Source organism: Sturnus vulgaris, chromosome 11 (assembly GCF_052056855.1).
Source record: "Sturnus vulgaris isolate bStuVul1 chromosome 11, bStuVul1.hap1, whole genome shotgun sequence".
Taxonomy (NCBI): Eukaryota; Metazoa; Chordata; class Aves; order Passeriformes; family Sturnidae; genus Sturnus; species Sturnus vulgaris.
Genome location: NC_142253.1, coordinates 16,596,980 through 16,611,293, shown reverse-complemented (window position 1 = coordinate 16,611,293; position 14,314 = coordinate 16,596,980). Strand labels below are relative to the sequence as shown.

At 45.0% G+C, this 14,314-nt stretch overlaps 1 protein-coding gene across 1 annotated transcript in view; it reads right to left on the bottom strand.

The window, feature by feature from the left end:
- The window catches only part of RAD54L2 (RAD54 like 2), a 68,042-nt gene extending 54,892 nt beyond the window's left edge, over window positions 1-13,150 (bottom strand). The window contains exon 1 of the mRNA XM_088171621.1: window positions 13,063-13,150. The gene's annotated coding sequence lies outside the window, so the exon portion shown is untranslated. The remainder of the gene's footprint in view (window positions 1-13,062) is intronic.
- Between the last annotated feature and the right edge of the window lie 1,164 nt (window positions 13,151-14,314).

Sequence of the window (14,314 nt, the reverse complement as noted above, 5' to 3'; positions counted from 1 at the left end):
GAGCAACTGAAAAGGGACATATAAACAAATTACTGTAAAACACCGTATGACAAATAAGCACCACAACAATCATCCAGAGAAGTAGCTGCTGGCTACCAAACACAGCTCCTTTAGAGTAAAAATGTCACTACCTCCCTAGTGTATAAATTCACTTAACGTTTGTAAATGCTAGCAATGTCTTTTGCAGTACTTGTTCTTACCAAACACACAATACTGTATATTCACACCCCTACAGAATCCAAAATGTTACATTTCCAAGATTCAGAAGCAGAATGACAAAGAGCATTTGGCTGTGATCCTCAAAAAGCCCACAACCTTCTGGGTATTCTTTCTCTCAAAGTTAAGAGCAAGTCTCAGACAAGTGCTTTCCTCCAGCGACCACTTTTTCTATCAAAGCTCATTTAATATTTGCCTGACTGGCAGCTGTGCCCAGTGAGCAAGAACAGGGAACAGCAGGAAAGCCAGGTCTTCTCATGTCCTATTGACTTGTTACCATCCCAAGTGAAGGCAACCATATGTCATAATAAGTCAACATCCCTATACTCAGATGCTGTTATCTCCTCAAATACAACAGGAATGGAATGTCTTGCCTCACCACTATTTAGCTCCCCTCCTTTTCAATTATTAGTTAGATTATTGAATTATTAGTCTTGAATCATAGAACTATTTGAGTTGGAGAAGAGCTCTAAGATCAGAGTCCAACCACTAACCCATATCTCCAGATGCCACACTGATGTATCTTTTAAATCCCTCCAGGACTGGTGATTTCACCACTTCCCTGAATAGCCTGTTCCAATGCTTGACAACCCTTTCAAGGAAGAACTCTTGCCTGGTATCCAATCTCCCTGGCACAACCCGAGACCATTTTCTCTTATCCTATTGCTTGCTCCTTGAGAGAAGAGACCAATCCCACCTGGCTACAGCCTCCTCTCAGGGAGCTGCACAGGGCAAGAAGGTCCCTCCTGAGCCTCCTCCAGGCTGAGTCCCCTCTGCTCCCTCAGCTCCCCCCATCTGACTTGTGCTCCAGATCCCTCCCCAGCTCCATTCCCTTCCCTGGAGAAGATCCAGCATCTCAATGTTTTTCTTGTGGTGAGGAGCCCAAAACGCAATCCAGGATTTGAGGTGCCCAGCACAGGGGACAGTCACTGCCCTGATCCTGATGGTCACAGCAGTGCTGGTATAAGCCACATGCCACTGACCTCCTTGGGCTCACATTCAGCCTCTGCTGACCAGTGTCCCAGGTCCTTTCCTGCCAGGCAGCTTTCCAGACACTCTGCCCCAGCCTGCAGTGCTGCAGAGGTTGTTGTGGCCTTCCTGCCCTCCAGGAGCTCAGCATTCCTGCCCAAACTCATGTCACCTGCAAACTTACTGAGGCTGCCCTCAATCCCCTCATCCAAGGAACTGGAAAAAAAAAAATTAAATAGCTGTGGCCCCAATACCAAACTCTGGGGAGCCCCACTAGTGCCCAGCTGGATGTGGCACCATTCTCTACCTGGGCTTGGTCAGTTTGTTTGTCCAGTCATTTAACTGAACTACCTTATTTATGTAATTGTAGGAATTCTTCATTATTATTGATTTGGGCTGAAGTAAGAAATTTGTATAATAACTCCAACTTTTATTTTGATGGGAGATTTTGGGTACAGTTAACAGCATTCTTTAACAGGGAAAACTAATTACACTAATTGCACTTCCAAAGGAAATGTACTGGCAATGCTGTAAAATCTCAGTCAAGTTCATTCAGTTGTCCCCTTGATAGGAATGAAGGAGGCAAATGATAAAAGTTAAAGACTTTCTCATCACAATAAAGGGACAGATGTTCACAAAGAGGTTCCACTAGCACAGAGGCAGAGTATCTCATTCTGTAAAATAAGCATTTCACTGACCAGAAGTATTGATTTAATTGAAATATAAGATATCTCTTGCTTTTTGTGAGTGCTATGGTAAGTACAGGAGGAAGGAAAAGGCACCTCTGAACAATTTTTTGTAAGGGAGGGAAAAAAAAGCATTTTCCTACAGAGTCTGTATGACTAAGCAGATCACTCACTTCTCCAATGTTCTCTACTCATTATCTGGGTCTTACTTCTCTCAAGCAGTTAATTATTGTCATTATAAAATAAACAAATTCAGATCAGAGACCTGAACTAGTCCCTTCACTGGAGAACAGGATGTGAAGTTACAGTTGACAGAAACTTAAAAATGCTGGCTAGGGTGAATCTTACTATGCATTGTCCAGAATTAAGAGCTCCTCCCCACCAAAAAAAATCAGCTTCCCCAGGAAGTTCTTCTCCAGAAATAATAGACTACATATCAAGACTGAGGGAAAAATCAGGGAAAAAAAAATCTCGTCTGGGATAACAGCTTTTCCCCAAATAGCTGATCTCAAATGTACTCGTTCAATTCCAAATCTTCTCTATTCCATGCAACAATCACCTTGACACCCAGTTTTCAAGGCAACTGTTGCTCCCTGTTTAGAGCCTGCATTACACTTCATATGCTAAGCACAAAAAGGCACTGGTCTTGTAAGGTTTATTTCTTGGTCCTGTTCCCTAAATTCCTTGATACCTACGGACAAGGAACTTAAAATCCAACCGATGTCACCACTCCTACAACAACTTCTTGATTTAGGAAAATACTCTTTGTTCCTGCTATCTCCTCCACCCCAACATCCCATACAAATGCAAGCTGATTTTCCTTACTTCCTATGCCCGGAAGCTTGTGTTTGGCTGCTGAGGTGCATTCCATAACCCGGGCACTTTTTTAAAGGAAGGAATATACAGCTCTTGCACTATTTTGGGAAAGGAGAAGCCACAGCCAGTTGCCTTTTCACACAAGTGTTCAGTAGCAATGCTGCAAGAGTAATCAAACCTCTGGACAGTTAGTTAAATTACACTGGGAATGCTGTTCCTTTCACTTCCATCAGTGAGTGATGCAAATAATAAATGCAAAGACTGAATAAAAGAGTGCATTAAACAGAAGATGGCAACCAAACCCTGCTGCTAAACCCACCAATTAGAGAGACAGAGACGTGCCTTGACACTGACAGACACTTTTCAGATTTCATAGGCACCAGAAGGGTAATAAACATTTGCCCTTGATTAAATTACCCATTTTTCCTCTCGCTGACTGCAGCCTTCTAGGCCTCGGACACATTTTCTGCAGCAGCTGCTCTTTTCCCAACTCACACACTGCTCCCACACTGTGCCAGCACGATCCCTCTGTGTGGCTGGACAGCAATCTGATTCAGCTGAAAACCTATCTGGAAGCAAAATTAAGTTCCCAAATGTGATTTACCACAAAGTTGCATGAACATCTGTGCGGGCACAAAGGGAAAAAATAATCCAAACAGTGAGATGGTGAGAAAATGCAGCCCTGGGTATGGGCTGATCAAGCTGGAGCCACTGTCACCAAGGCCATGCTCTAAGAAGCCAGATAATGCTCCAGTGCAGGGGACAGACAGCATTTCTATTCGAGAAAGTGAGATAGTCCTTGTCACAAAGCTTCCTTGCCTTCAAAACTCCAGCCCAAAGGATGGTGCATGTAGCCAAGGTGAGATAATCTTCTCAATTGGCTCTTTCTTTGAATAGTCATGGCATCACTATGTGGTTTGTGGAAACTGGTTGTGAACTTCACTTTGCTGGACTTTTTCAATTGGAAAAACCAATGCAATTGCCACTCAAAGCACAGAAGTGCTATAAATTATAACATGCAGTCAGACACCCTTGCTGTGCACATCTCCCCACAGCAAATAATCTTAAACTGCCCAAAGCTCAAAGCAAAATACATCTCCTCATGCAAGTCTTTAGCATGTAGCATTTTTAGTGAGCGCTTCTATAAACAGGTTCTTCCAATTACGTGTGGGTACCAGAAAAGGCAGGATAAGGCTCTGTTTTAGGGAACAGAAAGATAAGCTGTCCCAACCTTGAGACACTGGTAACAAGCACTGACAGAAATTTCTCCAGGTCAGGGCATGTCCCCTCCTAAATGCACTCGGGGGACTTGTTAAAGGAACATCTCTATGGGGTGACAAAAGGAAGTGATGCAATCTGTACCATGAAAGCAAGCAGGTGATTTCTTTAACCTCATTAGAGGAATTTACTTTGCCCATGATGAACCCTCCCCCCACCCCCAAGATCAAGGGTTGATTTGTAGTACTTGAATAAGAGAATCATTTTCTTTAGCCCTCTACCTTTCTTTGCTTTCTTGTTGTATCTTATTATGTCTGGGATAAGCAGATATTCCTGGGCTGTCCTAGAACACAGACCTTTCACCAAAATGCAACCAAGAGCCACTGTGGGGATCTGGCCATAAATACATACTGGTGTATGTAGCCTCTCATGCATAGCCCCTGTGTTTGCTTTGTGTTCACTCAACACTTGAACTTCACCCAGTGTGTTCAAGCAGGCATAAACACCCTTGGCAGGAGGTCCTAAAAGTCTTCTCTCATCCTTACTTCTCACAAGAATGAAGTTGCCACCCCGGCGACTGCTGCTCTTGGTCTCAATCTTCTAACTCAGGCCACAGGTAAACTTTTTTATATTCTAGAGCTTATACTAAACAATGTCAAGCATAAATAAACTGACAGGTCCCCTCAGCCAACCATGAGAAAGACACCTATCTGATACAGGATACAGGAGGTGTTCCAGCACATTAAGATCAAATTAAATTTAAAAATCTGAAATCCTTATCTCCTGAGCTCTACAATCTCCTCCAATCCCCAAAATCTTACACAGACTCCCAGACAATTAACTCTGTTCACCTTCAATCTTCCCTGCCATAAAGCAACTGCAAAGAGAAGCCAACAGATGATTGCAGGGAGGGGGGAAGGTAAAGGAATTGTTCACTTATAACCACTTCTGTCTCTCTTCACTGCCTTCCTTCTCTGTCAGCAAAATGGGTCAGACAAGATAACAGAAAGGAGAGCAAGAGATGCAGAGGAGACACACCCCCTCCAAGCTGCAAGGAAATTGAAAGATAAACAACTTCCCTCAACAGAAGGATTTACCTCTAAGTCTTCCTTCACAGGCCAGACGAGGAGTGCAAAAAAACAAAACAAAAAAAAAAAGAATACAAGACCTTGCCAAAATAATAAAATAAGTCATAGGGGGAAAAAGGTAACACTAGGATGGAAAATGCTCCCAGGAGGTAATTTCCTTCAGCAGGACAACCTCTTTCAGTGATAAAAGAAGTCACTTCTCATAGTGCTGACCCTTCCCCAAACCCAGAGGTCTCGAACAGACAGATTGTATCTCCTGCTTGCTGGAACATCCTTTCTGCATAACGGCTGTCGGTGTAGGCACAGATTCTTTGCTAAAATTGAGGCAGTGCCTGGGAAAGGCCATCCAGGACAATGTGCCATGAGCAGAGCATCCAGCTCCTGCATTTCCCACGGCCCTTCCTCTGGCACATGACTGGGCATGCACTCGTCCTGTGATGGGGAAAAGATCAGGATGTCTGGAAAGGTGCCTACCAGGCACAAGCTGCTGTCACAGCTAGACTCGTTTCCATTGTACTTCCAGAAGGATTTAGGAAAACATCCCAAACCAGTTGTCCACAGAGAACCCACAGACAACCAGTAATCTCCCTAATGGCCAAGGCAGAAGAGGACCCATAGTTTTTTCCTCTGTACGTCCTTCACTGCTCTGGCAGACAGAACACAACAGAAACCATTCCTCTGGAGGACAAGGGACACACTGATTTCATGCTAGCAGAGACACACAAGGCACAACATCCTTATGCACCCACACTCAGCTACCTCTGCCAGCAAGAGCTCATGCAATTTCTTCCGCCAAGGAAAAAGCAATTTCTACAGAATGTAAAAACTACTCAATATTGGAGTAAACATCTTCACAGCACATTATCAGATGTTTTGGAGGAAAAACACTGGGGAAGATATTCTAACCTCTTCAGGAAATGGAACAGCCACCCCTGTCCTTCCCCATACAGCCCCTTCCTCTCCCCATCGCCAAAAATGACAGTGCTTCCCAAAAAAAGAGATCACAAATATTTGATTTCATTAAAGTACACGGCACATACAAGCATATTTATTCCCTTGAGAGAAAATGGACACTTCACAGATATAAAGGAGTGCTCTAAGAGAAGAACTACCATCACCAGATCCTTGGACTGACTCTAGCATGTGCAGGAAGAGTCTGAACACGACTGGGTGAGATCTGTTTAGCAAGTGCCAGTGCCCCTGCACTTGTATGCTGGCAGGTGCACTCGTACATTACAGTGCAATTCCTCACCCAAATCTTCCAAGTGATACTCCATCCTGACTTGATGACTTCGAGAGATGCAGACATCCAATTTTCCTTAATACTTACAAGCATCTTCCTAATGTCTTCAGTGGTAGATCACATTCACTGTTAACAATCTGTGCCTTTTTCCTAATTTGAAATAATCCTTTTAACTTCCAGCCACTGGCTGCTATTGTATCTTTTTCCACTAAATTAAAGAGCCTTTTGGTACACAGCCTATTCTGCCCAAAGAAAATTGAGAAACTTTTAAATACCTTGTGATAAGTTAAACCAATTGAGCAGTTCAAGAAAAAGTCTTATAATGACCAATTTAATCCCTCAAAAATCATTGAACACTACATCTTTCTTGCCTTTGAATATCTCTTTAAAAACACCAACATTAAACCTTGTCAAAATACTCTGCAACTGATTTCACCTCTCTGTCCTTATTCAGTATTTCCTGTTATTATGAATGTACATTAGTATTTAAAAAATTAATTAGCTTATTTTAAGCTCTGAGGACTCACTGCCATGTATTTGCTCTGCTCCTGCCATCCTTTCCAAGGTCATTGGTTTCTGGAAGCACAATTCTGTATATTCTAAACCCACAGCCTCCAGTCTTTCCCATAACATGCATAACATGCTCCAGCTCTATAAAAACATTTGGCCATATTAAACCCAGTTACCCAAACAATTCAGAGGACACTGTACAGCTGCTGTTCCTTCTTCATGCTTCACCACTCAGGCACAACCTTTACATAATCCACAAATTTGAACAGCTCTAATTTCATGTTTTCTTCCAGGCCACTGACAAAAATACTACAAAGCTCTGGACCTACTATAAATCCCTGAAAAAATCCTTCATTCATATTCTATTTTCCACATCTACTGTTTTTAATCCAGTTGCTGACTCACAGATCATACATGAAACTGTATCTGTTGAACAAGATTCCCTTCTCAACAACACCGTCATTGACTGAAGCAGTCATGGGAATACAATTACCACACAAATCCCATTTGTAAGCATGTGTTTGATACAAGAGATTTAATTAGAATTTTTTGATCTTTCAGAGCACTGCTACTCCCCAGCCACGTAACAGTCTCTTTTGCTTCACTAATTTTGAGTAAATGCCACCAGCAGCCCTCCTCAATCAATTCCTTTTTGAGCAACACTCCATTTTCCACGTTGGCTCAGCAGGCAGACAGAGCACCTGTGCTCCACTATCCACTCCCAGGCTTTGCACAGGTCCACAGATTTTACTTGGTTTGGGGTTTGGTTGGTTGTTGTTGTGTCAGCAACAAACAGCTAGAGAAATTCACAAAAGATCAATATATTTTAACAATCTATTTATTCTGGATTCAACAATCCAAATACAATAACCCACACTTCATTGATGCTGATGTTCTGGGTAAGACTCGAGAAACTGGAGAAAATCTTTAGTGAATTGCCATGTCTCTAAAATGGCATTTCCACAGTTGGGCTAGAAAAGTTCTCTTCACAAGAATTTTAGATAAAAATTTTCACTGTGAAGAGAACAAAGTACAAGTCAAAATTAAGTTACTTCCATCATGTGTTTTTCCTTACAAACTCTTTGTACCCAACCAGCCACAGGTTCTGCACTTTCTGTTGGTCAATTCTGCCCTTGTATAGCTCCACTTTTTGTTAATTAGATCAAGCTGGTTTGCCACAGAGAACACTAAAGTAAAGTTTTCTGCCAAATCACTACAAAACCCCTTTAATTGCTTTTATAAGTTTAGTGCCTCTCTTATATAAAGAATGTTGTTTTGCACTTGACTCGACCAAAGTCCTCCTGGTTCAGCCTAAGTTTCAATGTATTTGTTACCCAAGAAAGCACGTGGGCATGTTGAGCTGTTCCACCTCTGGTTTTCTACTTATCTGCCATCAAAGGTTCAACAGCACAGAAACAGTTACAGTGACAGAAGAGAAATTTTGTTAATATGCTTAATTCTTGTCTAGCTCCTACCAGTACCATTGTGTGTGCACGTGTATGGGAGATGGAGGAGGGAGTAACTCAAGTCATACCAGCAAGGAGCCAGTTCATCTCATCAGCTCTCCTCTGTTTCAAATAGGTCCAAGAAGTAAATGGTAACTGCTCTTTGCAGCTCAGAAATTCCTCGTAGGATTTAGGGCAGTAGTAGAGGGCAGTGTTCGTATGGTTTGAATGCTGCACTCCGTGTTTATACCACAAGCTGCACTGATTTTATCTAACAGATTTCTTCAGCCTGGTTTCAAAGCACCTGGCTAACAGTCTTCCTCTAAAGATTTCTGCACCTTTGAATGAGATCTTCAGTCATGAAGTTATTCAGCACTTTTCCCCAGCACAGGATCAATACTTCCTCCAGACAAGTGCCTACCAGCCTTTACATCTTCTCCTATGCTTGAATAACTGACTGTCACTAATACCAAACTTGGATCACCCTTCTTTTCTTTCTTTGTGCATTTCAACTTGCAGATACAGTCTCAGAACAGCAGCTTTTGGGACAAGCTGACAGGCTACCCCAGAGGGCTTCAAATCACTGCTCCTACTTGCAGGTTTTAGAGCATGCTAAAAATGCTGCTATGAGGTCAAAGTGATGGATGTAACACTTCAAGTGAGTCACAGATACCTCTGAAATGCCACAAGATTTTTGGAGGTGTCAGACTGACCCCAGCTCCAGCATTACCACTGAGTAAGAGCAAGATTTCAATTGCCATACCTGTTCTGGGATTGCAAGAGCACTGAATCAGCCTTGCTCACAGGACTGCACACAAATTCTGCTACTTCACATCAGGCATAAATTAAGTCAATCGTATATCTGACCTTTAAGAATTTCTGAAAGGTTATTTTCTATAGAAAAGAAAGTATCTCTATATCCTTGAGATATTTTTCAAAGTAACAAATCTTATTGATATTCTTATGCAGTTCTCTATCTGCATGAATGAAAGCAATATATACTTTTTCACCTTTTTTTCCCTGCAAAGCTTGTTTCAACTTCAGTTATACCAATTTTGTCAGCAAATGTGCAGTTGGCATTTGCTGGTTATCACATACAAAAGACTGATCAATAACTCACTGTTATTTAGAATGCCATGCCACCAGTAAGCTGGTTTTAAAAAATGATGACTTTTAAAAAACAGAACAACAAAAAACAATATCACCATATTCTCAGAAACTTCATATTCTAAAGAGGCCTATTCAACAAATTTTACCTTGTCATGGCTACCTGTAATTCCACCTTCTTTCTTCTCTCAGTATATAACGAGCCTTGATTTCATCAGCTAATTCTGTCCCTTTCCCAAACAACAAATGGTTGCTTATTATTTCATCATTCCCCTTCATCTTTAAGATTTTCTTAATAAGCATAAAGCCCTAGAAATTAAATGTGAGCTTTCTAAAAGTTAACAAGAAACAAAATTTTCATTCATTGTTTCAAATTACCTAAATATCAGATTCTACACAAGTCGTCTTCTGTGCTGGCAAAAGTACTCAGTAAGTACTCATTTGGGGGGCAGGGGAAACCCCAGCTCTCTATAAGTTATTTTTATATAGCTTATTTTTATACTGCTAAAATGTTGTTTAAACACCACAAATTCCTGTCTTGAGATGAGCATTCTCTGAAACAAGTTCAGCTGTAATTAACTCAACAATCAGGTAAATATAATGCAGAAATTATTTTGCGTAAGCAGAAAATATGTCTCAAAACTATATCTGTACCAAGGATCTAGGAATAGCAAACAGTACTTAACCTCTGCAGGCACTTAGTTCTGGAGAATTAGGTTAAAATAAGAGAGTTTGTTAGCAGAGAGTATTTATCCTACAGGGTATATCCCCCAAAAAACTTCTAAGTACCTGATGGAAACAAGTTCAGAGAAATTACAGGAACATTGTTGCATGGTAATTAATAACATTCTTAAAAACCTTGTACCAAACTGCTTCATTCAACTCACACCCACAAACCACCATATTTGAAAGCACACTTTCTGCATTGTTACATTCTGGGTTTGTTCAAATGGGATTCAATCCCATCCCCATGGGAAAAGTCTGCCACTCCCCTCCTACCACAGTAACTTGATACATCTCAAAGAAGTGTCTGAAATAACAAAATTTTGAGAAACAAAAGTAAAGGCAATGCAACAGGCAGACCTGTAAAATGGGAAGTCAGGATACACGTGACAGCAGAGGACTTAGGAGAGAGAGCCAGGGAGCCAAGAGTCACACTAGCGACAACTGGAATATGTGGAAAAGGATGGAACAACTACTGCTCAGTGCTGCAGGTGGTGTGATTTGACAGGTGTGTGTACCTACACTCACACGTGTGCAAATGAACGAGGCTCTCTGTGAGGCAGGAGGGGCAGAGACATCGGTGGTGAGCACGTGTGTACAAATACATCCCTGCACACAGGAAATGCAACACACGGTGATGGCACTGAGCTGTACCAGCAGGAGCACAGCCACCCCGATCCAGGGAAACCATGGCTTCCTGGCAGCCAGCACTTTTCAGGGCCATTGGAAACACCACAGGCAGTTCTGGGCATCCCCAGCACATGATAAATAAGAGTGGTTTGGTGGAGGGAGATGCTCAGAGGGACAGAGCTGTGTGAAGAGAGGGGGATGGGAAGGTCCAGACTGGAGAAGAAAAGGCTTTGGGGAGCTGACAGCAGATCTGCTGGACCTACAGGGAGGTCTGTGCACAGGGGCACGCAGCACGACATCAGACACAAACAGCAACGGTGCACGTGTGACCTGACCTAGAGAAAAAGTCTTTCCTGGTCAGGACAGTCTAGCACCAGAACAAGGACACAGAAACTGACAAACCTTTGTCTTTGGAGGGTTTAAGATCTGAATGAACCAAGTCCTGGTCTGACCGTGGTGTACATCACACTTTGAGCAGCAGGTTGGACTAGACACCTCTTGAGGCCCTTTCCAGTCTGAATTATTCCACAATGTCAACTTGGATCCCAGAGAACAACAAAATGTCCTGTTACAAATTTACTATGCCAGGTTTTACCTTTCAAATCTTTACTAAAATGCAATCCCCATCGAGCGGAGACAAAACCCATGCTATTCAGTTCATCTCCTCACAAAAGCACAGATTCCCACCCAAGATCTGCAATAGCCTTGAGTATCAAATCTGGAGTTCCAACAGATTTAAGAGGCACAGAAATTACCAGTTACCTGAGTGCAGTACAAGTGGAACCCAGTGCCTAAACATTCAGAGCTTTTTTGGGAGAAGGTGGTGTTTACTCTGAGGCAGAAAACGTCACACACCCACAACAGCTCTTCCTTAAAGCAGCAACTATATATTTCTCGAAAATTTCATGTTCAGCACCTACCCTCAAGGAACAACCTACCCCTACATTCTGATGCTGTAAAGGCACAGGATAAGAAGCTGCATTGTTCTCTCTGTATATTCAGGGTGTACAGCTCCACACCTGGGAAAAGAACCCTCACTTAGCAAACCAAAACCATGCCAGCTCACCCCAGGAGCACCTGCAGTGGTCTGAGCAAACTGTCTTGTTTTTATTCTTCTGCTGGGTGCTGCTGCTCCTAGAGCAGAGCTACTTAAACAAAGCCTGTTTATTCTAAATTAATTGATTCTGCATTGAAGCACACAGAGACCACTCACAAAGCCCATTACTCTAAGTCAGGAAGGGGAGCTATCACCTTCAACCAGGCAGCAGAACATCTTGAACCAAAACAGAAGTTTCTGCAGTGATTTCCTATAGGCTAAGTGATTATTCACCAAGCATGGTGCTTGCATAACCACATATACAAAGGATATCCAATGTTAACAAAGTTATAAAGACAAGCAAATGTAACCATCTCATTAGCCAAAAAAATAAATAAATCAAAAAGAAAAAAAAAAAAAGAGAAAAAAAGAACAGTTACTTCCTTTTACTGTTTGGTGGTTTGAATTTAGGGTTTTTTTGGTTGCTGTTGTTTGTTTGGGTTTTCTTGGGTTTTTTCAAATCAAAATTCCCCCACTTGCACATGGACTGGAGGGATGCAGTAAGAACTTTTTAAAGCACCAGTTTTGTACCAATAGACTAAGAGACAGGAGGGGATTTTAATGGAGCTTATGAGCATCTCTCAAATATGAGCACTGAAACATACAGTCACCCAAAACCTATTCCTCAGAGGGAGCAAGTTAAAAAGCTGTGAGACAGGATCCGGAGAGGTAACAGGATCAGCAGCACCAGCTCAGCACACCGAGCCTTCCCCTTCCACAGCTCCCGAACAAGTCTCAGACAATAAAATAGGACTTTGCATGTCTGTTTACCGGTGCCATGGACCATGTTTACCAGTAGCACAGATCACTGCCGCTCGGCCGCAGCAGAGCGTGGCAACCACCGTGCCCGGGCACCGCCAGGCCCTTCCGTCTCAGCACGGCGCTGCCAGCACGGCCGGACAACCGGGAGCCACGGCACCCCACGGGGGGCATGCGCACCCCACGGCTCCCCCACAGTCAGAACCTCGCTCAGGCCCCGAAGCTCGGCCAGGCGAGCTCCGGGCCGGCCGCCCCGCTCCCGGTGGCGGGTGCAGCCTCAGCCCCAGGCCCAGCCCCGCAGCCCCCGGCTCCTCGCCCCGCACCGGGACCCGCCCCCCGGGCGGCCCGGCAGCACCGCCCCTCCGCCCTCCCACCCCCGCAGCGCTCCCGGCCCCCCGGACCGCGGGAGCCGCTCCCCCGCCGCCCCCGTTCGGCTCCCACCGCGGCCCGCGCGGCGCCCCGCGCACACCCCCGGCGGGGCGAGCGGGCCTCCGCCGGCGCGCCCTGCCCGGCCCGCTCCCATTGTGGCGGCGGCCCCGCAGCGCTGCGTTCTCACCTGGGCGGCGGGCGGGGGCTGCGGCCCGGCGGCCCCGGGAGCTGCGGCCGCTCCGGGAGCTGCGGCCGTCCCGCCGCCTCCTCCCGCCTCCGCCGCTCCTCGGGCTCCGCCGCCGCTCGGGGCCGCCCCCCGTCGCAGCGCCCGCCTCGTCCCCCGGGCAGCAACAGGCGCCTCCGCCGCGAAGGTTCCGCAGGGCGCAGAAAGGTTCCCCCCGGCCCGAGGGGTGCCGGGGCTGGAGCGGGATGAGGGGCCCGGGCTGTCCCTGCCGCTGCCATCGGCTGTGAGGACAGCGACTGCAGGGGGCAACCCCCCAGCGCCCGCGGAAAGTGCTAATTAGCCACAGGGACCCGTGGTCATTAAGGCTGGGTAGCCTCGGGGGCCTCTCCTCCAGCCGCCCTCAAGGCAGGGACAGTAAGAAGCTTAGGCTGATGTGCCTTGGCCCATCAGGGTTAAATCCCTCCACATGCATAAAAACCCATCCGAGCTCCTGCTCTAGCGCTGGGCTCTGCACAGGATAGAACTTTTTTTCTCATACCTAGTGCTACAGGACACATTTTTATATTCACCAGTGCTGTTCCCTGTTCTCCTGCCACCATCCTGGCTCTGCTGTCTCCATTCCCTGCCCACAGGGACTGGGCAGCCATCACTGAGCACATCCAAACCCTTCTCGACATTCCCACTTCCTTCAGCCTGCTAAACCCCAACCTTTCTGCAGCCTCCTCAAGGTTCTTTAAAATTCAAGGTCTGATATACCAGAGGTATCCAAAAGCACAGGCAGCATTTCAGATGTGAGTGATGACAAAAAGGTGAGCTCACTGCTCATCTCCATGGGCTGGCTGTGGTCCCGCAGTGTGTCCATAGCCTGTTCTGGCCAGGACACTCTGCTGACACCACACCAGGACACTGAGCCAGCACAGCAGCACATGCTCTGTGTGTTCGTCTGTTACAGGGAAGGAAAAGGACAAGGCCAGCAGAGAAAGCGCCTGTCAGGTGCCCCTATGCTCAAATATCCAGAGCAAGAAAAATACAAGTGCAAGACTGGTGTGTGGGTCTGGATATGTACTGGCAACCTGAGCATTATCAGTGTAACTCAACTGTAAGTACTTCAGGAGCCTCCTGGGTTTCAGGGAAGCCAGAGCTGATCCAAAACAAAAAAGGCCACAGAGCTATCTTACAGTGTGCCATAGAGTGCTTGGAAAAGGCATGAAGGGATCACAGTAAGCCTTTACCCTTCTCCCCATCTAGACACATC